The sequence below is a fragment of the Pyrgilauda ruficollis genome, unplaced genomic scaffold (genome assembly GCF_017590135.1).
Source record: "Pyrgilauda ruficollis isolate IOZ18807 unplaced genomic scaffold, ASM1759013v1 scaffold50, whole genome shotgun sequence".
Lineage (NCBI taxonomy): Eukaryota > Metazoa > Chordata > Aves > Passeriformes > Passeridae > Pyrgilauda > Pyrgilauda ruficollis.
The window spans coordinates 2,408,479-2,434,900 of NW_024526600.1; positions in this window are offsets into that span (position 1 = coordinate 2,408,479).

A 26,422-nucleotide genomic window follows, 5' to 3' on the forward strand; every position below is an offset into this window, starting at 1 on the left:
AATGATCCTTTTTTTTTTATTCTTTTGCATAATAATTGGATGGATTCCAGTAATAAAGAATAGTAAAGCCACAATTTATTCCAAATCATAAACATCTTTGTTTTATATGTGCTTCTTTGCTTTTATTGTGGAGAAAACAATACAGCAGCTAACAGAGAGCTACATCAGCAGAAAGCAATAGTTGTTTGAAAAGAACTAGAGCCACTTGAATTCTGTCTGAATTTAGCTGACTTGGTGTCTTACTCCTTGGCTCAGGGAAGTGGAGGAGATGCTAAAATGGTGACACAAATTGATGTTAATAAATTAGTACGCTCATAAAAGGAGACTCCCAATTTTAGTGCTAACAGCACACCATTATACTGAGCATAATGTAGTTTAAAAGGCACACTGATAAGTGGCTGTATTCAAATCCATTTCTGTGCCCTTTTGTGTTCTTATCTACCCTGGTCCAGCAGACAATCCAGCTTTTCACTAACCTTTGGCACTCCACCATCAGCAATAATCCGCGCACTCCTTTATATCCCCGTAATGAGCATCACCTGTGGCATGGGACATTTGGAGCTGCAGCAGCAAAAGGGACCTGCCCTGGTGCCTGCTGGTGGAAGAGGCTCTGCTGCACAGGGCCCATGGGAACCTGTCTGTGTGCCCCAAAGCAATGCCAGGGAAATGGCTAAATGCCTCTCATCTCCACCGAGCTGAGCCTCAGCCCCTAATCCTTGTAATTGCTGCTTGCTAAGAGGAAATCACCACACGGGGTCCTGAACTCACATAGGGTGCTTGGCCTGCCTCTGACAAAACTAGAGGATAGCTCGTATCTGAGATAAATTCCTTATTTGAATCAAATAGATTACCATGGCAGAACCTCAGTTTTAAAGGAATTGATTTCCTTTAAAAATTAATTTTAAGGGAGTATTTTTGGTAATCGTACGTATTTTTAAATTCCACTTGTACATTTTTAAGTGTATATATATTGAAATTGGAGGCTTTTTCCCTATAGGAATTTATACATATTTATCAATAAATAGGAGCATGACCATTCATATGTATGTAAACAATTTTGAATTGTAGCAGCTCTGTAAGGGAATAAGTGGGCTTGAAATTTTTTCAAAGTATCAGTTGATAATGAACAGTACTTGGAAAAGGACAGGTTTTCTAGAGTGATAAGATGAATACCAAAACCTAAGAAAAAATAAAGCAGAATAAGAATAAGAAAGCAAAAGACTAAGAAGCTGAATAAGAAAATAAGCAGAATACCAAAACCAGAAATACTTACAGAAATGTCATTTAAACTGCGTGCTTTTCAATAATTTCATTTCTTTGTTTGGTGGGTTATTGTTTTGGTTGGGTTTTTTTTGTTTTGTTTTGTTTTGTTTTCATTATTTTTTTTTCCAGAAGAAAAATCTAGCTGAGAAGTTTAATACATGCATTTTCTTACAGGAAAGGTCAGTTTAGCACCGAAACTGTAAACTTAGAGACATGGTATCAGGGTTTCCAACATGACAGCAAATATTCTTCCAAAAACAGAAGCCTGCCAAAATAAAAGCTTTTTGTTGCTGGGCTGATATGTTGAAAGAAGTAAAATTCAAGTCAAGAAATGTCCCAGATTAAAACCAATTTCTCTAGTAGTAGAAATACAAGGAGATTACCAGGGCTATAGAACAAAACTATTCTGTCTCATAATACAATCTGCAATAAAGGAGGTAATACTGTTTTCTCTTTCAGAAATTCACTGAGACAGACAGCAAAGGAATAATGTATTTTGAACTGTCAGATATGTTTACCATAGTTTAGCATCTCATTTCTATGTGTCTGACATCTGATTTTGCTCTGGACTTCCCCAAAGAAATAGCTGTATGATCTCAAAATATTGCCTTTTAAAAAGAGAAAAATATTCAGTCACGTGATGAATCAGCAGGTAACACAGGCAGAATATTCTGATTCTTGAAACTGACTGACTATTAATACTCCATAAATTGTAACCCTGCTCTGCACATCCTTTATTTCTTTATTGGAGGAAGTGAATGAGTGGTCATGTTAGAAGTATCGCATTAACTACTATGTACTTGGTTGTTTTTTGGTTTTTAGGGTTTTTTTAAACTCATAGCAAGATATGTGTATGGAGGAAAAAACATACCAGAAGGAGCTCTATGAACATAACAATTTAAAATATTTAACTAAAGGAACTTGCTACTCTAAAGCTCGGAGTCCTGGGCATTACTCATCAGAGAACATAAATAATACCGTGATTATAATGCCACCCACCAGTATTGAGGATTAGTGTGGCAGAGGTTTGGTTCCCCCATACTAGTGCAAAATAATTCTGCCTAGCAGGAAAAAAACAGTCCTCTTTTAGCTAATGTGCTCATCTGCAAAGCAATTTATATAATTTACGTTTCTTCAGACTTTGCCCCTGGCTTGTGAGTACTGGACTTGGGGCTTCTAATTATTTTACAGACATTAAAAAAAAAAAAAGGCTTTCAGTGAGATCACTTTTTCTTCTCATCTTTTACAACCACCTGACAGTTTTGAAAAGGTATAGGAGGGCTATAAAAACACCCATCAAATGCATCTGTGTTGCACTGCAAGGCCAGCCACGTTGCTGCAGCACATCCACATACCACGTGCATCTCGGAAAAATCTCAAGAAACTGGGGAAAATGTGGCTTCTTTACAAAAGAAAGGTAACAACAAAGAAAATATATATAGACCTGTCAATGGTGTAGTCTTGTTGTGAGTTACTCTGGCTCTCCCGTGGTCAGTGGCTTTTTAGCCTGACCAAGGGTTTTGACCAAAATTGGTGGAATACTTCGATTTTGCTCTGGACTTCCCCAAAGAAATAGCTGTATGATCTCAAAATATTGCCTTTTAAAAAGAGAAAAATATTCAGTCATGTGATGAATCAGCAGGTAACACAGGCAGAATATTCTGATTCTTGAAACTGAGTGACTGACTATTAATACTCTGTAAATTGTAACCCTGCTCTGCACATCCTTTATTTCTTTATTGGAGGAAGTGAATGAGTGGTCATGTTAGAAGTATCGCATTAACTACTATGTACTTGGTTGTTTTTTGGTTTTTAGGGTTTTTTTAAACTCATAGCAAGATATGTGTATGGAGGAAAAAACATACCAGAAGGAGCTCTATGAACATAACAATTTAAAATATTTAACTAAAGGAACTTGCTACTCTAAAGCTCGGAGTCCTGGGCATTACTCATCAGAGAACATAAATAATACCGTGATTATAATGCCACCCACCAGTATTGAGGATTAGTGTGGCAGAGGTTTGGTTCCCCCATACTAGTGCAAAATAATTCTGCCTAGCAGGAAAAAAACAGTCCTCTTTTAGCTAATGTGCTCATCTGCAAAGCAATTTATATAATTTACGTTTCTTCAGACTTTGCCCCTGGCTTGTGAGTACTGGACTTGGGGCTTCTAATTATTTTACAGACATTAAAAAAAAAAAAAAAGGCTTTCAGTGAGATCACTTTTTCTTCTCATCTTTTACAACCACCTGACAGTTTTGAAAAGGTATAGGAGGGCTATAAAAACACCCATCAAATGCATCTGTGTTGCACTGCAAGGCCAGCCACGTTGCTGCAGCACATCCACATACCACGTGCATCTCGGAAAAATCTCAAGAAACTGGGGAAAATGTGGCTTCTTTACAAAAGAAAGGTAACAACAAAGAAAATATATATAGACCTGTCAATGGTGTAGTCTTGTTGTGAGTTACTCTGGCTCTCCCGTGGTCAGTGGCTTTTTAGCCTGACCAAGGGTTTTGACCAAAATTGGTGGAATACTTCAGATTTAGCTGGTCACAGGGATCAATCCAGATCACTATCAGTTGCTCCTTCACTTCCACGTGAGCCAGTGCAGTCACAGAGAAGCCATGACAGGTTGAGAGCTGAAGTGAGATTTAGAGCCCCTTGATACTGGTTTCCATTTCTTGGTAAAAATTTGAGGTTACAGCTTTTGCATTAGCTCCTCTGTGCTCCAGAAACAGGAGAAGTGGAGCTGCTCACACACACCGAGCACGCGGTCACAGTCACCAAATGGTGCCTGCAGCACACGAGCAGCAGGGCTGGGTGAAGCTGGATGTCCTTGGAGCTCCCTGGAGAAAGAGGAGCCTGAGATGGGTGTGAGAGGTTTGACACATGGGGCAGGAGGCTGACTCCTAAGTTGCTACTGGAGTTTTCTTCTCTTGCTGGCAAACTGTACAGAAATTTGTTCCTTTCACAAAGATCTGCTTTCTTGGACCTTACTGGTTCATTAGGAGCCTCCTTCTCACGTGCAGGATTTCTTTTGTGGGAGAAGAGGACAAGAGTAGAAGGAATGGGAAATTGTTGTGCGAGCTGGGGTTGTGCAAAAATTGCAGGGTTCCAGTGCTGTTGTTATTTTAATTATTCAAATAAACAAGAGACATAAATTATCTTGACAGTGCCTGCTGGCCACCTGCCTAGCCAAATGTTGGAGAAAATATGTATGAAATTCAAAGAGGAAATACAGTTGAAAATGGTGTTGTACTCTTCCAGTAAGCTTTACCTGCTATTAGTGTTTAATTAGTAAGTGTAAAGAGATTTATTCTTTAACTATTGAGTGGGATTTTTAAATAGTGACTATACCAGGTAAGGATAATTAGGGGACTATTCTGAATATAATCTCAGCCTTAGTAAAGGTAGTGGGGATGTTTCTTCTTTTTCCTTACTTGTGATGAAAGAAGCAAAATAAACAAAAAATATGCTTAGCAAGCTCAAAGAGGTTTTACTGGAAATACTTTCCTTCTTAATATATTAAATATGTTCCGTAGTGAAATAAAGCTGTTCAGTTAAAACCTAACAATATACTTATATTAATAGTTTTGCTGTTGTTACATGTTTATATCTTTTCACTGCTTCACTGGGTATGTTGTCTCAAGATACTGAGGAGGCTTTGTTAATTCTAGGAAGCTCCTACCCCCTGAACTCTTCTTTCTTGCTCACATCAACCTTTTAGTCTCAATGATACCTTCATCCAGTATCCTTCCACAGACCAGGGGACAGATCCCTTCTTGACCTGCTACTTCCTGCTTTCTTGTCCTGTCTCAGCTTGCAAAGCTGGCTGCTCGTGGTGCAAAAAAGGAGGATTTCTGTGGTGCAGCTGAAACAAAAGCCACACACAGTAAAACAACAACATGACCTGCAGCCAGAGCAGGCTTCTCTTGAGTTGAGTAGTCTGACACATGGTGATGGTTTTCGGCCAAATTAGTTGTGGCATGTCTTCTGGAAAAGGAGAAATCCTCTATTTTTATGATGAATTTCAATAAAGGACTTTTGCTTATCTTAATAATATAGCAATGAGAAGAAGAACAAGGCCGGGTTGTAGGAGTAGAGGAGAGAAGCTTTAAGCGGAAATACTTCAGAGGCTTAAATTATTTCCATATTCACTAAATAGCAAAGATTTATAGAGTTAACTGTGAGTGTATATTTGCTTACTAGAGATGCATGGGAGCAAAAACAAGCTAAGGTGGTTTTAGGATAAGCTGTCCAGAAGTAAATAGCTTTTGAATCTCTCTTTTTAAATATTAAAATTCCTCTCAGTTGTATTTGAAGTGTTTAATGAGGGAGAAAAAAAAATGTAGTCTATTCCAATCTTTTCCCGAGCTGGGTTACAAATTTGCTTACAAACTTAGTGTTATCATGAAGTTAATAACCACAGTGACAGCAGAGAACGATTGGATCGTGTGAGGCTTTCATTTCTGCTGGGTTCAGAATCCTGTTAATGACTCCGATTTGCTCTTTCCTTGCCTGCCCTTCTGGAGCTGTGTCAGGTGCCCACCACCTGACATGGGATTTCTGTGTGCCCACAATCCTAATGTGGGATTCAAGAGCGTGGAGAGCGCTGCCCAGTGTCAGAGCTCTCTGGCAGAGGAGTTGTTGGAATTAAAATTGCAATTAACTCTGTGGTGGAATTAAAATAAAAGTTAGGCTGAGACAGAGAGAGCCTGAGCGATTTCTTCCCGAGGGCTTTGCCAGCTCGGTGTCTGCATGCAGCCATCAGACACAGCAGGTGCCTGACAGCAAGGGGAGTAGGAGAGAGCAGGAGTCTGGACTCCTGACTGTGAGACATCTCTGATCACACTTGGTTCCACAACACGTGATCAAAACTATTTTGTGAAAACCCATAAACCAGTTGGGAAGTAAATAAAGGCAGGCTGGAGCCAAGCTGACCACCTTCAAACAGCTAGCAAGGTAGACATGGCCCCTATTCAAAAAGTTTCAGTCAACCCTGTAGCTGCTAGACCTTTCATATCACAAGTAAGGTGAGATTTTTTGACTATGAAGAAAAATCTATTGTCTTTCATGTATGAAACAGAAATACTGCATATTGAGATGAAAAAAACGACCAACAGTCATGGCAACTCATAAAAACAACCCAAGGTGTTGATGAACACAGCAGATATTTTTTCCTCAGTTAGGGGAAATGTTGTTACAGCATTCAAGTGAATGCATTCTTTTGTCTCGTTCAGGAGCCAGCTCTGTTGATAGCATATTAAAATTAAAACCTTTTTCCAGGAGTATGACATAGTAAATGCAGCAGTTCAGAGCAGACTAAAGGTTCTTCCAACCCAGTATCTGGCCTCTGACAGGGTCAAATTATGAGATATGTGAGATCTTAAGAAATGGAAAACGTGGGATAATTTTTTCTCAGTTATAGTCTCCAAATTCTGTAATTTGCCATTCATTTGCAAGTAAACTGTAGTTTGTAATTTGATGAACCAGAAGTTCAGTTACATCACTGTGTTTCATAGATATTCATGGAGATTTCCTTCATTTTATCTCATTTCTTCTTTACTCATTCATATTCTAAGCAGATTTTAAAAATGCTACTGCCATGAGTAACATCATCTAATTATAGCATGAGTAGTACTTTCTTTCACTGACTTCCCTCTCAGTTTATATTACAAACATTAATGTTTTCTTCTTTACTTGCTTCAAGCCATTCATAATTTTGTGGCAGTTGCTTGATTATATTCTATTATTTTTTTACCGTTGTTTTAGTTTATATAATATTTTATTATCTTATGCACGTTCTTTCATTTGTCTTGTTTTTAAACTGTAGAATTATTGCTGACCTCAGTTCACCTTTCTTTTCCTATAGGAAGGAAAGCACGACAGTCATTCTTTCTGCTCTTTTGCAGTGCTTTCCCTTGCACTAAAATGTAAACTTTGGAATGGCATCACCAGGTTTGCACATGGCAGTCAGAACATGGACAGTCTTTTCCTGAAGAAATGTCATTATACAGGGAGTCCAATCCATTGCAGAGAATTTATTCTCCATTATCCTGATTTGACTGTGGCAAATAGATGATAGGGGGAGGGGATGAGGCGTCAGCTGAAGACAAACCCTTCAAATTTTTGTCATGATTGCTTGATTTTACAACCTTAGTAATAATGTTCTAACATCTATTTGCATACTTACCAGAAGGGGTTGTGACTTTTCAAAATGTGATAATTCACCAGAAGAGAAGTGTGATAAGAGGCTTAATGATCAGGTTGTAAAAGCACTATTTCAGATCAATTCAACAAAAGCAAATATTCTGATTTGGGGGTTTTAAAAAAATGCAAGATGAGTAGGTTCCATCTGGAACAAAAATTTCAATTTTGCAGAACTTTAATTCTGAATATTCATGTTGAATGTGAACATTTATCTTGAATACAGGCAAATGCATAAAAACCTTGTCAGATCTACTATTCAGAAGGCAGGAAACAAAAAAGCCAAGATTGTGACTTGGTCTCTCTGCTGTGTATCTAGTAATACAATAATCTGTAATTATATGAACATGTAGATTATGTCCAGAGACACAATCTACATGTTCATGTAATTATTATTCAGTGTACAAAATTAACTGCACTCCCTTACTGATTCAATATTTTGTTTCATCTTCCATGGTCAGTACAAAATCATAGGCTTTACTTAGCTGCAGTCCATTGAAACTCTGCTCCAAAGCAAAAATTATTCATTCCTGGTGGGCTTTTCTCTCCGATCATCATTCTAATGTTTTAGTGGTTTAGAGACATTAATGAATGTATCTTGCCTGCACAGTCACTGAGGGATGTTGGGAGCTGCCTCGCAGAGATAGAAGTTTAAAGTGTACACTCACTTTGGGGTTCAACTTTACATGTACAACTGGCTTTTTGAGAGTACAGAATAATTACATGCTATTTTGGATGTTAAAGCAATAAAAACATTGATTCAGTTGCCACTGTTGGGCTCAAACATTTTTCTCAATCAGTTCCATCTCCAAGAAGAAATGTTCAGCTGATCCTGGTCAGCTGCTTGCCTAGAGCACACAGGGAGTGGGAGGTATGTGCAGGTAGGGCATGCACACCCTGGACAGGGATTCCTGTCCACCCTGAACATGAAATTCCCTGCCTCTCCTGCAGATGGTTTACAGAGAAATTGTTGATGCATTCCCAGAACAGGAGTTGTCCTCTGAGAGCTTTGTTTCTGCTCTGCAAGGCTCAACTTTCAAGGTATTTAACTGAAGTAACACTTGCATTTACAGAAGTTTTTCATTTGTGTAAATTGCTGTGGAATTGCAGAAGAAAAGCAAAAAAGAAATCCAGTAAAAAGAGAAATCTAGTAATCAGTAGACACCATTCCAGGTGTCATAAACCTGCAGATATCATTGATGTTCAAAGAATGCTCACCGAATTTTTCAGGTGGGTGAAATATTATCCATCTTGCTATAGAAATGGTAAAGGTGTTTTCTTTGATAATTCAACTAGAGTGGGAAAACCTCCATTTCATTGTTTAAAGTTCAGCAAAATTACATGCTACTCAATAGATTTTACCATGGAAAATAAGAGAAAACTTGAGCAGTGAGCAGTATTAACATGCTCAGCAATGAAATCTCATTAGAGTTCCATATGAGTTTCTCTGGATGACAAACTTGATTTCCTGTAGAAAGTGTAGAAATATCCTATTGCAGCAGTTAAGTCAAACAAAGAGCTTCAGTATGTTCTACCCCTTCCAGGCATTAGAAAGTGCCCTTGAATTTTTTTGTTGTGTATTATGTAAATGTATTTGTTTATGGTTATATTTATCTCCTTATATTGTGTCTGAATCATCTAAATTACAAGCTATAATTAATTCTCTATTACTGCATTATGTGCTGACAACATACATAAATAATGAATATATTTTGGATGTGTCTTGTTGTTTTAAGCATTTCACCTAAGCCTTCAGAATTTCCTCAGGCCTCCACTTGTGCTTTTGCTTTTTGCCAAAAAAATGTAATATTTAATAGTTGCATTCCTTTTTTTACTACATTAGTTACTGAGTTTTATGTTAGGAGCTATGATAGCCTTCAAACAGCAATTGTTGATTTATTGGATTTGAGTGTGAACACTGACACACATTAAAACATAAATGTTTTAATCAGTTGCTCTAGAATTTCACAGGCAAGTTTCAGAGTCACGTAACTTTCACAGAGATCAATCGTGAAGTGACCGAACTCACTTTCAAATATTTTAAATTACAAATGTTGGCAGAAATTAGCTATGGCACAGCTACTATAGCCTTTACTCCTGTAAAAACACCAGAACTCAAGCAGAAAAGATCTTCCCCTCCTGCAGTTGTTGGTCACCCCTCTTAATCAGGTTTCAACAAGCATGGCCACAAGGAGGGCAAACCCCCCACGCTGTGTTTTACACTCTCCAGTGCAGGGCTGTCTGTTTTCCCACCAGCAGAGAATTCCCCTGGCTTTCCTGCTCACCACATTGTCCTGCTGCTTTGTTCACTCTATTGTTTTTTCCTGCAGAGTGATGCATTGCTGTATCTTCTCTTGCTGCAGCTGAAGTAGAGCCATCCATCATCCCAATCACTGGAACTAAGGACCTTATGGACTGGGAGTAAATTATGTAGCTTTGGGGAGGGAGAGAGGAAAAGAGCAAGAGTTTTTTTGTGTGCTTGGGTTGTGTGTTTTGTTTTGTTTTGTTTATCTTCTCTCCCTGAACCTGCTTTTTTTTTTTTTGTATTACTCTTTCCTTTTGCATAATAATTCTGCCTTGCTTAGGATCATGATAAGGTAAATGCAGCAGAAGTAGTTTCATTATTTCCAGAATGTAAATTTAATCAATACAAATGCAGTTAGCAGCTCCATAGCTGACTCGACTGTTGTTTGGGTCTGAATTTAAGTTTCATTTGTGTCTTTCCTTTCAACTTTAATGTAATGCAGACACAGACTTCACTGAAATAAATGTCCAGTAAACCATAAAATAATGCTGTGTAGGTGCTGAGTCCAATTTGCTGTTACAGGCAAGATCTTCCCATTCAGATAAAATAAAGTCCAAGAGAGGCTCCTGGTTTTAATTTTAAAGACTACAAATGATTAAAACCTGAAACTTTGCCCTCAATCTAGGTCATATCTTGGCACTTAATTTTAAGTCTTAAATTTAACTCATAAACTAAACCAGAGCCCAAAATCTCAGCAGTGTATCCTGTCTAATTATGATCACTGAAAACAAAGGAGATCATAAGGCCTAATTTTCAGTCCTATTCCTGAGTATTCCCAAGTGTCTCATCCTTGTTGAGCCTTACAATATCTCTGGCCCTTCCCTCCAAACTTCTGGCTTCTCGCCCCTCTCTCCACCTTGTCACCTCCCAGACAAGAAAAGTGAAAAGTACCCTTCTTACCCTTCAAAATTTTTCAATGCCTTAAAGGAATGTATTTCAAGTTGAAGTAATCTTCAAGTTTATACAAATTAAATTGTTTATAAGAGTCCTAGGGACAGAGCTACAAAGAGAATTGTAAGATTTGGGTATAAGGTGAGGTTTTTTTTCTTCTAGCAAGGCCACACTAAGTTTGATATCCCAGTTACTCTTCAGATTGTGTCTTGATGTTCAGTGCATGTCTGAAATAACAAAACAAAGGAATAATGAAACTTTAGTGTAATGGCAGAAGCACCTTGTTTTCCATAGCCTTGTCGTGGAAATTGTGTGAAAATAAATCCGAGCAATCTTTGTTGGTATAATTTATGAAACAATCAAACATGCTCCTATGATCTCTTTGATAATTACCAACGAGTCTTAATGCCACCATTGATTCAGAGAACAATGAAGTATCCTTTTTAGAGTTTCAATGTAAAATGAGTTTGCTCTGTATTTGATAAACTTAGCTCAAATATCCATTTCAAAATATGCTCAGAGAACTGAATTCTAAGTCTGTCAGCTCTCAGCTAACCTTTTTGGGAGAGACAGTATGAGGAGCTTCCCTCTATCAGAGGTGATCCATTTGGCAAAGGCTTGACCAAAAATCACTTTTCCTGTGCCTTAGGGTCTGTTTTGCTGGAAGATGAGGCTGAGGAACTGGGCTCTGGTGGATCACACCTCTGTACTGAAACTTTGGCATAACGTGTGAGGAATCATCTGTGCTTCTGGTTGCACACCAAGTGCTGGCATATTTACCTGAGAATTTACTTTCTTCTTTGTGGAAGGAACTACAATACTCTGGGGCTTTGTTCAGCTTATGAAATGAAAAGTACTATGAAATTGGCATTAGTTTCTTCTTTGCTAGAATAGCAGCAAAAAGTGTGTGCAATGTAGAGGGTTTTTAAATTCTTCTGTAAGACTGAGATTTTTAGGTGGGTAAAATCTTTTTTTCCAGCTGTCATATTTTACACCTTTACTCAAATTTGCCCTGGTTGACAGATCAAAATGAGCCACATTTGCTCCAGCCAAGGAATGTTATAGATATACTCAGACCCATAGAATGTGACCTGGTACCTCTCTGAATTTATACCTCCGGGGCTGCGTATAAGGATGGGGTATTGGCACCCTGAATAAAAACAAGTGCATCTTCCTTTGTGATGAGTGTCATGCGTGTTGCTGATAACTGAAAGAGAAGCTGGTAAATGAGATAGTGCCTCTCCTATCTGTGTAAGTTCTAGGCTAGATGCAGCATGATGCTTACCATTGGAGAGGTGGCAGGCTTCTGTAGGGCTATAATGCAAAACGATGGAGAATTTCACACACTGGCCATGAATGTGTGTTAATCGTCCACCTGTATATGGTAGACGAAATTATATGCCATAATGTATTTCTCATATGGAGCAAAAAATATTTACTCTAAACCAAATTATTTAGAGCTTATTTTTGTTAAGGTGAATTCGTGGGTGCAATTTCCAGACAGAAATCCCTGAAGTCATTTCACACCTCCCACTGAACAGTCATCAGAGTCTTTTACTGATATTTTCAGCTGGATTTGGTGGTATAAAGTGCCATGAAGCACAGTTCATGTCACTCATTGGAGTCACTAGTCATCACATTTCCCTTTCAGTTGTCAAAGGCCGATATTTCCATTTCCTCACCTTATGCCTTGATATCAGAAATGAAATTTGTTGTTTTACGGTGATCAAGGGGTCTGTATTTACTTTCTTTGCTTAATAAGGGTGGTTTGGTCATTGTTGGTTTATTTGGTATATTTTTGGCTTTTGTTTGTGGGTTTTTTTCCCTGACAATATGTTTGTTTTGAATATTCATTTCTTTGCAGGATCTTGCAAATATACTTTTTACTGAAAACAGAATAATTACATCTATTTCTGTTCCAGCTCTGCTGTTCTTGGACTCATTCTGTTGCTGAATTGACCTGACATATTCCTCAGCTAAATAAGGAATGTTATTAGCAATTCCAATGTGCTTCATTTGAAATCCACATGAAGAAGGAAAAAGTTTTACAAATATAAGAAAGAGTAAGATACTGATCCCTATAGGATAATCACTTTCAAAACAGAGGGAATGTCATCATAGTTAGTCTTTTTCTTCTGGAAATAATTTTGTTTGGGAGAACAAAAGGATTGAAACAAGGGCTTTTTAGTTTTTTTTTTTTTTTTTTTTGTTTTCCTACAGATTTCCCTCAGTGTTCCAGTTCCATAATCAGTACTTAATTATTGCTCTTTCTGGATTGGATTTATGGTTTCTATGTTCTTACCATAAGTTGTCCTGTGGCACTCATTTTCCTCTTTAAGTGTCAGCCCCTGAGGTCAGGTTATTGTTTGAAACATGCAAAACTTTTTTTTTTGCTTCCTTTTCCTTATTTTTCTTTCTCTTTTTAAATTTTTTTTTAAGGTGCTTTATCAGCTCTCCCATGTTATTCTGAAAAAGCTTTAAAAATCGTGAAGTTTCATGCTCCCAAGAGTAGAACGCAACATTTTTGGATTTTAAGGCTAAAACCGTGATTTGGGGAGATATGAATACCTTAAAAGTTTTAAAACCTGGCATCTCTCCTGTCATCTACTGTATGTCTCTTTTGCCCGTGAATGGTGAACAGAGGAAGTTGTCACCATCACCTTCAGTACCAAAATAAAGGGGTTGTTATGCCACTTCTGAGTGCAGGTGTGGCCATAAACACAGACTGGGGGACTGGGGAACATAAGGCACCCTCTTGGGTGAATTTCTGTTGTCTTAGCTGGAGGTTCCTGCAAGAATTCAGGAAAATAATGTTTTTATCCACAACTAAAAAGACATGTTTATGGTGTGAGTAACTACGTTGTCTTCACAAACCCTGTCTGGAATTTGGGTCAATGGGATGCCAAGTAAAGGGGGCTGTCTGTTTTCCCACCAGCAGAGAATTCCCCTGGCTTTCCTGCTCACCACATTGTCCTGCTGCTTTGTTCACTCTATTGTTTTTTCCTGCAGAGTGATGCATTGCTGTATCTTCTCTTGCTGCAGCTGAAGTAGAGCCATCCATCATCCCAATCACTGGAACTAAGGACCTTATGGACTGGGAGTAAATTATGTAGCTTTGGGGAGGGAGAGAGGAAAAGAGCAAGAGTTTTTTTGTGTGCTTGGGTTGTGTGTTTTGTTTTGTTTTGTTTATCTTCTCTCCCTGAACCTGCTTTTTTTTTTTTTGTATTACTCTTTCCTTTTGCATAATAATTCTGCCTTGCTTAGGATCATGATAAGGTAAATGCAGCAGAAGTAGTTTCATTATTTCCAGAATGTAAATTTAATCAATACAAATGCAGTTAGCAGCTCCATAGCTGACTCGACTGTTGTTTGGGTCTGAATTTAAGTTTCATTTGTGTCTTTCCTTTCAACTTTAATGTAATGCAGACACAGACTTCACTGAAATAAATGTCCAGTAAACCATAAAATAATGCTGTGTAGGTGCTGAGTCCAATTTGCTGTTACAGGCAAGATCTTCCCATTCAGATAAAATAAAGTCCAAGAGAGGCTCCTGGTTTTAATTTTAAAGACTACAAATGATTAAAACCTGAAACTTTGCCCTCAATCTAGGTCATATCTTGGCACTTAATTTTAAGTCTTAAATTTAACTCATAAACTAAACCAGAGCCCAAAATCTCAGCAGTGTATCCTGTCTAATTATGATCACTGAAAACAAAGGAGATCATAAGGCCTAATTTTCAGTCCTATTCCTGAGTATTCCCAAGTGTCTCATCCTTGTTGAGCCTTACAATATCTCTGGCCCTTCCCTCCAAACTTCTGGCTTCTCGCCCCTCTCTCCACCTTGTCACCTCCCAGACAAGAAAAGTGAAAAGTACCCTTCTTACCCTTCAAAATTTTTCAATGCCTTAAAGGAATGTATTTCAAGTTGAAGTAATCTTCAAGTTTATACAAATTAAATTGTTTATAAGAATCCTAGGGACAGAGCTACAAAGAGAATTGTAAGATTTGGGTATAAGGTGAGGTTTTTTTTCTTCTAGCAAGGCCACACTAAGTTTGATATCCCAGTTACTCTTCAGATTGTGTCTTGATGTTCAGTGCATGTCTGAAATAACAAAACAAAGGAATAATGAAACTTTAGTGTAATGGCAGAAGCACCTTGTTTTCCATAGCCTTGTCGTGGAAATTGTGTGAAAATAAATCCGAGCAATCTTTGTTGGTATAATTTATGAAACAATCAAACATGCTCCTATGATCTCTTTGATAATTACCAACGAGTCTTAATGCCACCATTGATTCAGAGAACAATGAAGTATCCTTTTTAGAGTTTCAATGTAAAATGAGTTTGCTCTGTATTTGATAAACTTAGCTCAAATATCCATTTCAAAATATGCTCAGAGAACTGAATTCTAAGTCTGTCAGCTCTCAGCTAACCTTTTTGGGAGAGACAGTATGAGGAGCTTCCCTCTATCAGAGGTGATCCATTTGGCAAAGGCTTGACCAAAAATCACTTTTCCTGTGCCTTAGGGTCTGTTTTGCTGGAAGATGAGGCTGAGGAACTGGGCTCTGGTGGATCACACCTCTGTACTGAAACTTTGGCATAACGTGTGAGGAATCATCTGTGCTTCTGGTTGCACACCCAAGTGCTGGCATATTTACCTGAGAATTTACTTTCTTCTTTGTGGAAGGAACTACAATACTCTGGGGCTTTGTTCAGCTTATGAAATGAAAAGTACTATGAAATTGGCATTAGTTTCTTCTTTGCTAGAATAGCAGCAAAAAGTGTGTGCAATGTAGAGGGTTTTTAAATTCTTCTGTAAGACTGAGATTTTTAGGTGGGTAAAATCTTTTTTTCCAGCTGTCATATTTTACACCTTTACTCAAATTTGCCCTGGTTGACAGATCAAAATGAGCCACATTTGCTCCAGCCAAGGAATGTTATAGATATACTCAGACCCATAGAATGTGACCTGGTACCTCTCTGAATTTATACCTCCGGGGCTGCGTATAAGGATGGGGTATTGGCACCCTGAATAAAAACAAGTGCATCTTCCTTTGTGATGAGTGTCATGCGTGTTGCTGATAACTGAAAGAGAAGCTGGTAAATGAGATAGTGCCTCTCCTATCTGTGTAAGTTCTAGGCTAGATGCAGCATGATGCTTACCATTGGAGAGGTGGCAGGCTTCTGTAGGGCTATAATGCAAAACGATGGAGAATTTCACACACTGGCCATGAATGTGTGTTAATCGTCCACCTGTATATGGTAGACCAAATTATATGCCATAATGTATTTACCATATTTACTCTAAACCAAATTATTCAGAGCTTATTTTTGTTAAGGTGAATTCGTGGGTGCAATTTCCAGACAGAAATCCCTGAAGTCATTTCACACCTCCCACTGAACAGTCATCAGAGTCTTTTACTGATATTTTCAGCTGGATTTGGTGGTATAAAGTGCCATGAAGCACAGTTCATGTCACTCATTGGAGTCACTAGTCATCACATTTCCCTTTCAGTTGTCAAAGGCCGATATTTCCATTTCCTCACCTTATGCCTTGATATCAGAAATGAAATTTGTTGTTTTACGGTGATCAAGGGGTCTGTATTTACTTTCTTTGCTTAATAAGGGTGGTTTGGTCATTGTTGGTTTATTTGGTATATTTTTGGCTTTTGTTTGTGGGTTTTTTTCCCTGACAATATGTTTGTTTTGAATATTCATTTCTTTGCAGGATCTTGCAAATACACTTTTTACTGAAAACAGAATAATTACATCTATTTCTGTTCCAGCTCTGCTGTTCTTGGACTCATTCTGTTGCTGAATTGACCTGACATATTCCTCAGCTAAATAAGGAATGTTATTAGCAATTCCAATGTGCTTCATTTGAAATCCACATGAAGAAGGAAAAAGTTTTACAAATATAAGGAAGAGTAAGATACTGATCCCTATAGGATAATCACTTTCAAAACAGAGGGAATGTCATCATAGTTAGTCTTTTTCTTCTGGAAATAATTTTGTTTGGGAGAACAAAAGGATTGAAACAAGGGCTATTTAGCTTTATTTTTTTTTTTGTTTTCCTACAGATTTCCCTCAGTGTTCCAGTTCCATAATCAGTACTTAATTATTGCTCTTTCTGGATTGGATTTATGGTTTCTATGTTCTTACGTGCTTTACCATAAGTTGTCCTGTGGCACTCATTTTCCTCTTTAAGTGTCAGCCCCTGAGGTCAGGTTATTGTTTGAAACATGCAAAACATTTTTTTTTTGCTTCCTTTTCCTTCTTTTTCTTTCTCTTTTTAAATTTTTTTAAGGTGCTTTATCAGCTCTCCCATGTTATTCTGAAAAAGCTTTAAAAATCGTGAAGTTTCATGCTCCCAAGAGTAGAACGCAACATTTTTGGATTTTAAGGCTAAAACCGTGATTTGGGGAGATATGAATACCTTAAAAGTTTTAAAACCTGGCATCTCTCCTGTCATCTACTGTATGTCTCTTTTGCCCGTGAATGGTGAACAGAGGAAGTTGTCACCATCACCTTCAGTACCAAAATAAAGGGGTTGTTATGCCACTTCTGAGTGCAGGTGTGGCCATAAACACAGACTGGGGACTGGGGAACATAAGGCACCCTCTTGGGTGAATTTCTGTTGTCTTAGCTGGAGGTTCCTGCAAGAATTCAGGAAAATAATGTTTTTATCCACAACTAAAAAGACATGTTTATGGTGTGAGTAACTACGTTGTCTTCACAAACCCTGTCTGGAATTTGGGTCAATGGGATGCCAAGTAAAGGGACAATCTTGCTAGTGTGTGGAAAAAGAAAAAAAGAATATTTATTATATATGTTAAATAATATTTATTATTCTAGACCTTCCACTGGTTCAAATTTTCATATTTTTCTTATATAAAATTCTGACAAGGCTCCTTTGTGACAGGAGTATTTAGGTATTGACTAGAATTTCTTGTTTGAATTTTTTTTTTTTCTGAATACAGAATAAAATCAACATTTTAAGCCATAAAATGAAGGAAAGCACTCTGATAATGTTCAGCTGGAAGAAGTGAGGGAGGAGAACTGTTATTATGAGGAATTGTTCAGGTAAATGGTCACATTTTGTTTCTCTGTTGTATTTAATGTCTAGAGGGAGAATAAGACAGTAGATATTTTTAATTTTTTTTTTTTCTCTCCTAAAACATATAGGTGTGTTTAGACCATGAAGATCTTTATTTTAATCTGCTGCCTACAGAAACCCCACGGATAAAGCTTCTGGTTCCATCTTCAATGTCTCCACTGACCTTTCCCCCAGCAAGGATGGCACTTACTTAGCCATTTTAAATATGGGGAGCTGAGGTTAGATTTTAACATCCTTGATTCCGAGAAACAAACAAACCAACAGCTTAGAAGGAAGAATCCCATCTTAGATTATTTTAGCTTAAATGCAAACAGAAAAAGTGAATGATATAGCACTGGGGACACACCTTTGGTCTGCCTCTTTCCATCCAGGAACTGTCTTCAATATGAGGAGTAGCAATTTCAGCACTACTTTACAACTCCCAAAAATTCTCAAGAGTGAACAGAAACTGACTTTTCTTACAAGTCAAAGATAGGCACTGGGCGGCTGGACAAAAGTCCAGGGAAAGCTGATCTGGGATGAAGAGAGGAACATGCAGGGAGGAGTGGGTTCAGTCACTGAGTTGTGCTGCTGTGTGACTGCTGTGGGAGCAGGGAAGAGCCCTGGAGGCAGTGACCCAGCTGCTTTAATGGGCTGCCTCCCTGGAATCATGGATCCTCTGTCCTCCAGCTGCTGCTACCCACCCCGCTCTGGGTGACAGGGCAGTGCACATTGCACTTTTCCAGAGCAGTTTCACTGGCTTAAGCATTGCCTGTTTTGCCTTTTGCACAGCTGGCTTGAACAGTTTAGTAGGGAAATTGTTTTGTGGATGCATCAGGATCACATGGAGCAATTCCCATATTCACACAGCATCTCTGGGACAACTCCAGCCATTGTTTCAAGGCAGCTTCATATTAGGAGCTGTTTAATGTCTTTTAGCTCTTTTTAAAGCAATTTGGCAAGAGAAAACAACTCAGACAGGGTGCCATCAGCCAATTCTCTGCATGCCAAGGTTTGGAAATCTTGGCTATGTGGTACCCTTTGTTTCACACACCCACCTCCCAGCTTTGGTGAGCTCTGCCTGACCTGGCTCCTCTCACCCTCTGGACTGTGCCACAGCTCCTACTTCCCAAGCCGATGTGAGCAACAACACTCCTGTATTGGCTGGTGGCCTTAGGACCCCTCGGGGCTACAGCTGAGCTCAGACCATGCTTTTCCAGGTTTCCAGGCCCATGCCTCATTGTCCTCACTGGGAAAGAGTAAGTATCCAATTGGCTCTTGTAGTTGCAGTGTTGTGCAGTTTACTGACTGTAATTTCTGTCTGTTTGTGCCTGGTGTGATGTCCAGCTCTGTCTGGCTGCTATTTTGCCTACAGTGGCAGATCTGAAGAGGGCTCAAGAGCCAGGTGCTCAGCTGGGATAGATCAGCATTGATGTGTTTACATCACTGAAATGTTTTAACATAGCTACAACAGTTTGAAAATGTTTCTTCTAGGTAGTACCCATGTTGGTGATGGCAGCATAGCTGTGCCTTGTTACTCACACAGTGTCTTGCTTGCATTTTTTACAGCATTTCCACTTCCCACACCCTGCTCCTGCTGTTTGGCTGTCGTTGTTTATACAGCTCGAGAATATTTTTCAAGAAAACTTGTCTTTCCCAAACATTTATTTAGGCTTGCCTGAATTTTATGAGACTGACTTGGAAATGCTAAATAAAATTCTGACTTGCAATGCTGTCTGGACATCTACTAAACCTTCAGGGCAATGTGGATAAGAAGTGACAGCCTTTAAGATGAACTTTTTCTAAAGGAGGTATTTAATCCTCCTAAGAAAACCCTTACAAATCCAAAATGGTAATATATTTCCTTAAACTGCTTGATCTATAAGCTTTTCTGGGTTCTTGTTCTCTGCAGGAAAGATTTTGCCTTACATGTATTTACATTTTCTTTTTTTTTTTTTGCTTATGTTTCCTTTAATTTTTTGCAGTAATGGCTTTGAAATGTGTGAAGATAACTAAGTGCTCAGAGGTCTAACTACATATTCAGAGACTGAAGTACATGTTATTTAAAAATTTGCTTCTTTGTTGGAGAAGAGTGCTTTTTTCTGACTTAATTAATTCTTTTAAGTAGCTGTGCAGGCAGGTTAGGAAGGCCTTTCCCTGACTGCACTGCAGTTTAGGCTTTTTAATAATTTCAGCATGAGAATACATGAGCTGTAAATGCCTCATTGGTTTGACTGCTCTGTCTGCTATTCTATACCCAAAATAAGTAATCCAAGGCATTTTTTTTTGGTGAAAAGGCTGATCTGTAACACCCTGTCCTGTAAAAGGTGCAATGAGATGAGCTCACCAAGACAAACTTCTAGCTCCAGCAAGGCAGTGCAGATCAGCTCAAGCTGGCCTGCTGTGCAGTGCCTGGAATATTTCTGTGGGGATGTCTGCTTGCCTTAACGGGAGGCAGAGACTCCCCAGGAGAAGCAGCAGGACTCTGATGTTCAACACAAGGCAGTGGTGGCATGGCAAAGGGCACCCACCTGAGCAGTGAAGAACTGCTGGTGGGTGATGCAGCTCCTCAGCTGCTCTATATTAGCAACTATATTACTATTTTTACATTATAGCCCTGCTCAGCTTTCCTCCTGAACATGATGGGAAAAACCCCACTTCTTTATTCCCATCACTGCCTCTTCCCCCCAAATAAAATATTTCTTTTTAAGCTTTCAGGAGTCCCTGTGTTTTTAAGCAATATCCTGCTATGCCCAAGTTGCCCACCCTGTGTACACACAGCAGAGACTTCAGCTGGCAAAAATCTTTTAGGACTGCTTTTCCACTGCACATCCTTGATTGCCTGCCATTTTCCAGGCAGAAAAAAATGCACACAAAAAGTGCACATGCATTGGGAATCTGACGTGCTCAGGATGTGTCAGGACTTCTGCACACGCCGCACAGGTGACAAAAGCGTGTGCAGCAAGGCAGAGATGTCCTGGATGGGCTGAATTTCCTGTGCATACACAAATTGTCTCCACAGCACACAGGAACTAGATGATCTGTCACAGATGAGCCATTGTCACTACACTTCCACTGCTGTGTTGAGGACTGGCTGCCTGTCAGCTCCCTCTGAGCTCCTGCTTCTGGGAACTGCTGGTCAGAAAAGATGGATGGATGGATGCCACAGCAGCAGAGGCTCAGAGGACTACCAGAGCCATAATAGGGACTAGAAAAAATTCTCAGCTTGCTGAATTCTGATTAAATAGCTTACCCACTGGATTGTCTTGTGAAGATAGACAATTTCACAGTCCCTTGTTGTGTGTTCTAAAATATTCAGTACAAAAGTAATTTATTGTGTACTGGGGAAAATACTGCATGATAAAGATGTCATAAGAGAAATCAAGAGTCAGCAGCTCCTGTGATCTGTGGGATAGGGGTGATTAACTGGAAGAGAAGCCTTTGTGAATCCTGCAAGGAACTATTATCATGCTGAAAAAGAAGGGGAAAGAGCTGAGAACCAGGTATATTTTTTAAAGAAAGTTTTTTTGTGCCTTTTTTCTTAGGATACAGTCAGAAAAGTCAATAAGGAATGACTATAAACAGCTATTTATGATATCCCTTCTTCCTACAAATGCAGTTACTAAAAGGACTCACCTTGCCACTGTAGGGTTAAATATCTAGGCTCTCTCTGCATCTTGTGTATGCTCCACTGTTCTATGGGTGACACTGTGATGACTCTGCAAGTCTGTGTGTCTGTTTTTGGGGCCTCTGCTCCTTCTTGGTTATTCACTTGTAGCGGAGGGATACTCCTTTGGGTAAACTGTTGCCTCATTAGTGTGCTTCACAATGCTGTTTCAAATGTTCATATAGCATAGCTTGGAAGAAAAAGCAAACCAGTCCCATTGGTTTAACATATCCTAATACTAAAATTAATACTGTAGTTAAAACTTCATTCCTATACAGAGACTGCATAGAGGCACATACAGTGAAAAGCCAGCTGTCCAGAGTTCACCAATATTTCAGAAAGGAGATTATCAACTCTGCATGCCAATACAAACAGAAGAAATTGGTATAGCAACCTCTGTTTAAATTACTTTTAAAACATAAGTGTTGAGGGGAAAAGGTGTAGATAGAAATAGGCCCCTGCCTTACAAACAGCCAACCCATCAGAATGCAGAATACTGAAAAGGTCATCCTGAAATGGCATAGGACTATATTTCATAAAATATAGGCATTACATTTCTGGAACCTCATTTGTGTGACAAAAACTGTGACAAGAACAGAGGTTGGCACAAAATCAATATACTCTGGCAAGGTTGTAATAAATAATAAAAGTGAAGAACAGCATAAATTTTAACCAGTTTTCATTACAAGTTAAAGCTGGTCTGATTTCCTATGTGATCTCTTGAAGCTACATAATTTCCAAAGAAACACCAGCAAAGGTATATTATTCATTTTGGATGAAAGGTGCTAAGGCAAATATCAGAGAGAGAGAGAGGGATGTTTATTACCTTTACTTGCACTTAGGTGTTACCAGCAGGACTGGAGGTGTGGAGGAAGGGGTAGGAGACACATGGGGACTACCAAACCCCTTCACAGTCACAGTCCTTGGGGTACCAAGGAACTTCACCTGTTTTGGTGTTCTTTACTCCCAAATAGTTTGTTTTACAAGTAAGGCTGAGAAACTTCTCACCCACAAGCAGCTGTGCCATAGCAAAAGCCCCAGTTTCGACCATCTCTTTACAGACAGCTTAGCATCTACATCCTGATGCCTTCATTTTCCAGTCAAATGTACCAGAAATATCAATTAACAAGCATAATCCTCTTGTGCTAATCTGTTGGTATCCTCTAAAATTTCAGCAGCTCTGCTGCTGCTGCAAAAGGATAAACCCATTAGTTGCAATTTTATCAGCCCAAATGGACACGAGCTCCTCCACTTGGCTCAGCCAAGGAGGCAGTTGTCTCACTAAGTCCTCCTTGGGCAGCAGTGACTCAGCTCCTGTAGCATCCCTCCCTGGGGGAGGCTGGAGGAGCCGAGCCTGGTCCCTCCACAATATGTCTCCATTTAGATTGACAGCTTCCCCTGGCTGTGGGTTAACCTTGTTATGGCAGCACAGCTGCAGTTGCCATCTCCCTGCCCTGCACGTGAGAACTCAGCCCTCCAGCCCTTGGATTGCAGTGGGTGTTTCACCTCTGGAGCTGTTAGCCAGCCCCAAATCACTCTAGCATCAGCTTCTAATGGGGCAGACGTGCTTTTCTCTGATTTCTCCTGGGCAAGGGCTTTACTGTCTGTTATGCTGGTTCTGTTTTGTTACTTTCTAGTGAAAAATATAAACTTGTGTCCATTTCATGTGTCTCTTCAACAAGTGCTTTGTTACTTGAACACCTTTTCTACCCTGGCATCAATAGCAATGGTGCTCAGTGTCCTCCGTACATCACCATACATTGCATCTATTTCTGCCTGGAAAAATTGCATCCTTAATGCAAATCCTGTTTCAAAATTTTGGTTTTATTTGGTTTTCACAATTTTTTTTTAAGTTAAAAGAGGTTTTGTTATATTTTTTGTTGACAGACAATGATGTGGCAGAAAGACTGGTGTTACCTGTGGACAGTGTAGTTTTTTGTTGTCAAAATATTTCAGATAGAGAGCATGTTTAATTATAATCCTCATCTTTCAAATTATCCTTTAATGTTTTCCTTCCATCACATTACAACACTTGTCAAACACAACTCAGCTTCGCAAGATTTGATCTCTGACCACTGATCATTTTTTACAAATGTTAGCAGACCACTTTGTTCTCTCTTTACCTGCTGGATATCTCACTAGATAAATACACATTATGGATAAGCATCACTCTGCCTTCTGAGCAACTACTGCATGATGTTCATAACTGGCCAAATGTCTATACAATGATTTTATGTGTAAAAAATCTGATAATAACTGTGTGCCTTAGGACTGACTAATATTGGACAGAAATAACTTCTGTGAGTGGATATTTTTGACAAATGTGTTGACAAATGTAGAGTGCAGCATTATTAAATTTGTTCAGTTGCCCTCTGTGTCTCAGGAATGTGCCAGACCCAGCACAGCTTTTAATCGCTTCACTCTCTGCTCAGTAATTTCCCTGCTGTTACGAGTGCAGGCTGCTCAGCCATCACTTGGAGCCAAGACATTTGTAGGACATTCCCTTTGTGTGGTGTCTGTGTCCTGCCTCTCAGCACTCTGTAACGCAGTTCTGCACATGCATTTCTGCTCTACACCATAACTAGGTCCAACTGGCATTTCCAAGAACTCAGGGAAAACAATTTGCTTCATGAAGCAGGTCTTCTAGCTATAACTGAGCCATATGTCTTAGATGAGTGTGCAAGAAGGGCTGTAAAGATTTGGGAGATCTGCTAACACACTGCAGACATATGGTGTTCAATCACATGGGCAGGGAAGAAAGCAGGAAGGGGAATAACACTGCCCTAAGCTGGACAATTCTGGCCTGTACAGTCTTATCCATTGTTCAGGTATATCTGTCTATCTATCTATCTATCTATCTGTCTATTTATCCATCCATCCATCCATCCATCCATCCATCCATCCATCCATCCATCTCTCTATCTCCTGCAGATTTGTAACCTTTGTAGCTATATTAAATGCAGAGAGACATAAAATTCATCCAAATAAGGACAAGTAATGAACTAGAATATTTTTATACAATATATCTTGGTTTAATAAAATTTCAGATAGCGTTCTGTTTATTGGAAGCTGCAGATCTGTACAAATCTCCTGACATAAACCCCTGTAGGAACATAATGATTAAGACTGATTTACAACAATATCCAAGCAATGAATGCACAGTGGTTGGACCAAATTCAGTTTTTATTGTGAAGTTCAATGCTAGAAAAAATGGGACTACATACCAAGGGGTACTAGCTTAGCTAACAGTTATTGTTGTCATTGTTTTGGAGGTGGTATTGAATTCAGAGTGTCATAGACTTTGGATTGTGGCAAATTGTTCAGTAGAGGATGGACAACAGGCTGTGGAAGGACACAGTTTTGTGTCTCTGAAAATCTGCAAAGCTCCTTCATATTAGAGGGAGGAAAGATTGGTTTCTTTCCTTGAGCCAACCAACACGAGTCAAAATGTAAATAAGGGAGCTTAGGCATTTTGGAGAGGTCCTTCAGAAATGCATATTATAGTAGCAATGTCTTTAATTGATTATGCAGTCTGAATCCTTGGCATTAAGTGCTTGGCAAAAGTATTACACTCTAGCTCTCCCTACTGGATTATTATCACACAATTTCTGTGTTTAGTGGGTGCAGTGTATTGCTGTGTTAAACAATTAAACAGATAATACAAGTATCTCACCACACTGTATAGATGTTTCATGCCTTGCATGCATTTCAACAGATATGGCTATGGCTTGTATGTTTACTTTGCTAATTCTTCCTATTTTGTAATATATCAGAAAGAATATGCTGGTATGTCCTGCTGCACTTCATGAAAAGTCATAAGAGAAGATGAGAATACTTCTTTTAGTTGTAATTTCCAAAGTTATTCTATGATTTTTAAGAAATTAAGGTCACTTAAAAAAAATATTTTAAGCTCCTTAGAAGCCTGAACTTCAGTGGCTTTCACTGAAGCTTAGCTGTCTGTCTGAAAAATTCTTTAGTTATGTTTAACTGTTCTATTTCAATTGATCTTTGAAAGTTAATAGAGAGACTAGTCTATACAGATTTCATGTTTCTGCTATGTCCAGTTGTGGCTATCTACTTTTTTAGAGGGAAAAAGCAAGCAGGGATATTTTAAGTGAGTTAAAATATGCATAGGTTTTATTTTGCCTTTCTCTCCCAGTATGGAATTTGACATATCAGGACTAAGATAAGGAAAGATAAATTCTTCACTGATAAATATTTGATTGCAATATGCTTACCCACATACTGCAATAAATTGGTCTTTAACGGCAGCAAGACCTCTTTGACACTTTATGCCAAAGAAAAAAGGGTATATATACTTTCACCTGTATGTTGAGATAACAGTGGGCTTATAACATAAAATTTTGTTCTTTTTCTGAGACATCACACCCACTGATAAAGTTTACAAATAATGTAGTCACATACTGTGGTTGTAAATTTTCTTTATAAAATTTCTTGCAACAATTTTCTTTATAAAATAATTAAAGACAACAATTCTATTGTTTTTTAAATAATTGCTCCTTCATTGCAAAAATCTGTACAACAAAAGAAAGCAGATTTTTCTTTTGGTGTGTGTGTACCTATGGTCCACAACTGAAGAATATCAATTGAAGAACTGAAGCCATTTTGTTATCACTATAAAATCCATATGCATTAATTCACCCAGACTAAATTAAATATAACTAACCTGCTAAATTTTAAAAAAGGACCAGAGACCAAGCCCTGTGTCTGAAAATAACAGTCTAAAGTAATCAAGAATATGGTAGGTGTGATCTGGGCAATTTGTTGGTGAGGATTAAAGCAAACTAAGGGATTGAGAAAATTATGGAGCATGGGCAGATCAGGGTACAGGTGTTCAGGTTTGCACTTTAATCCTTTTGGGGGTTTTGGGGTTTGGTTTTACTTTTTTGGTGCAGCGGGAAGGAAAGGAGATGCTTCACTTTGGTTCTGATTTGTTGCTGTTTTTTTTGGGTTTTTTTTTGTTTTGTTTTG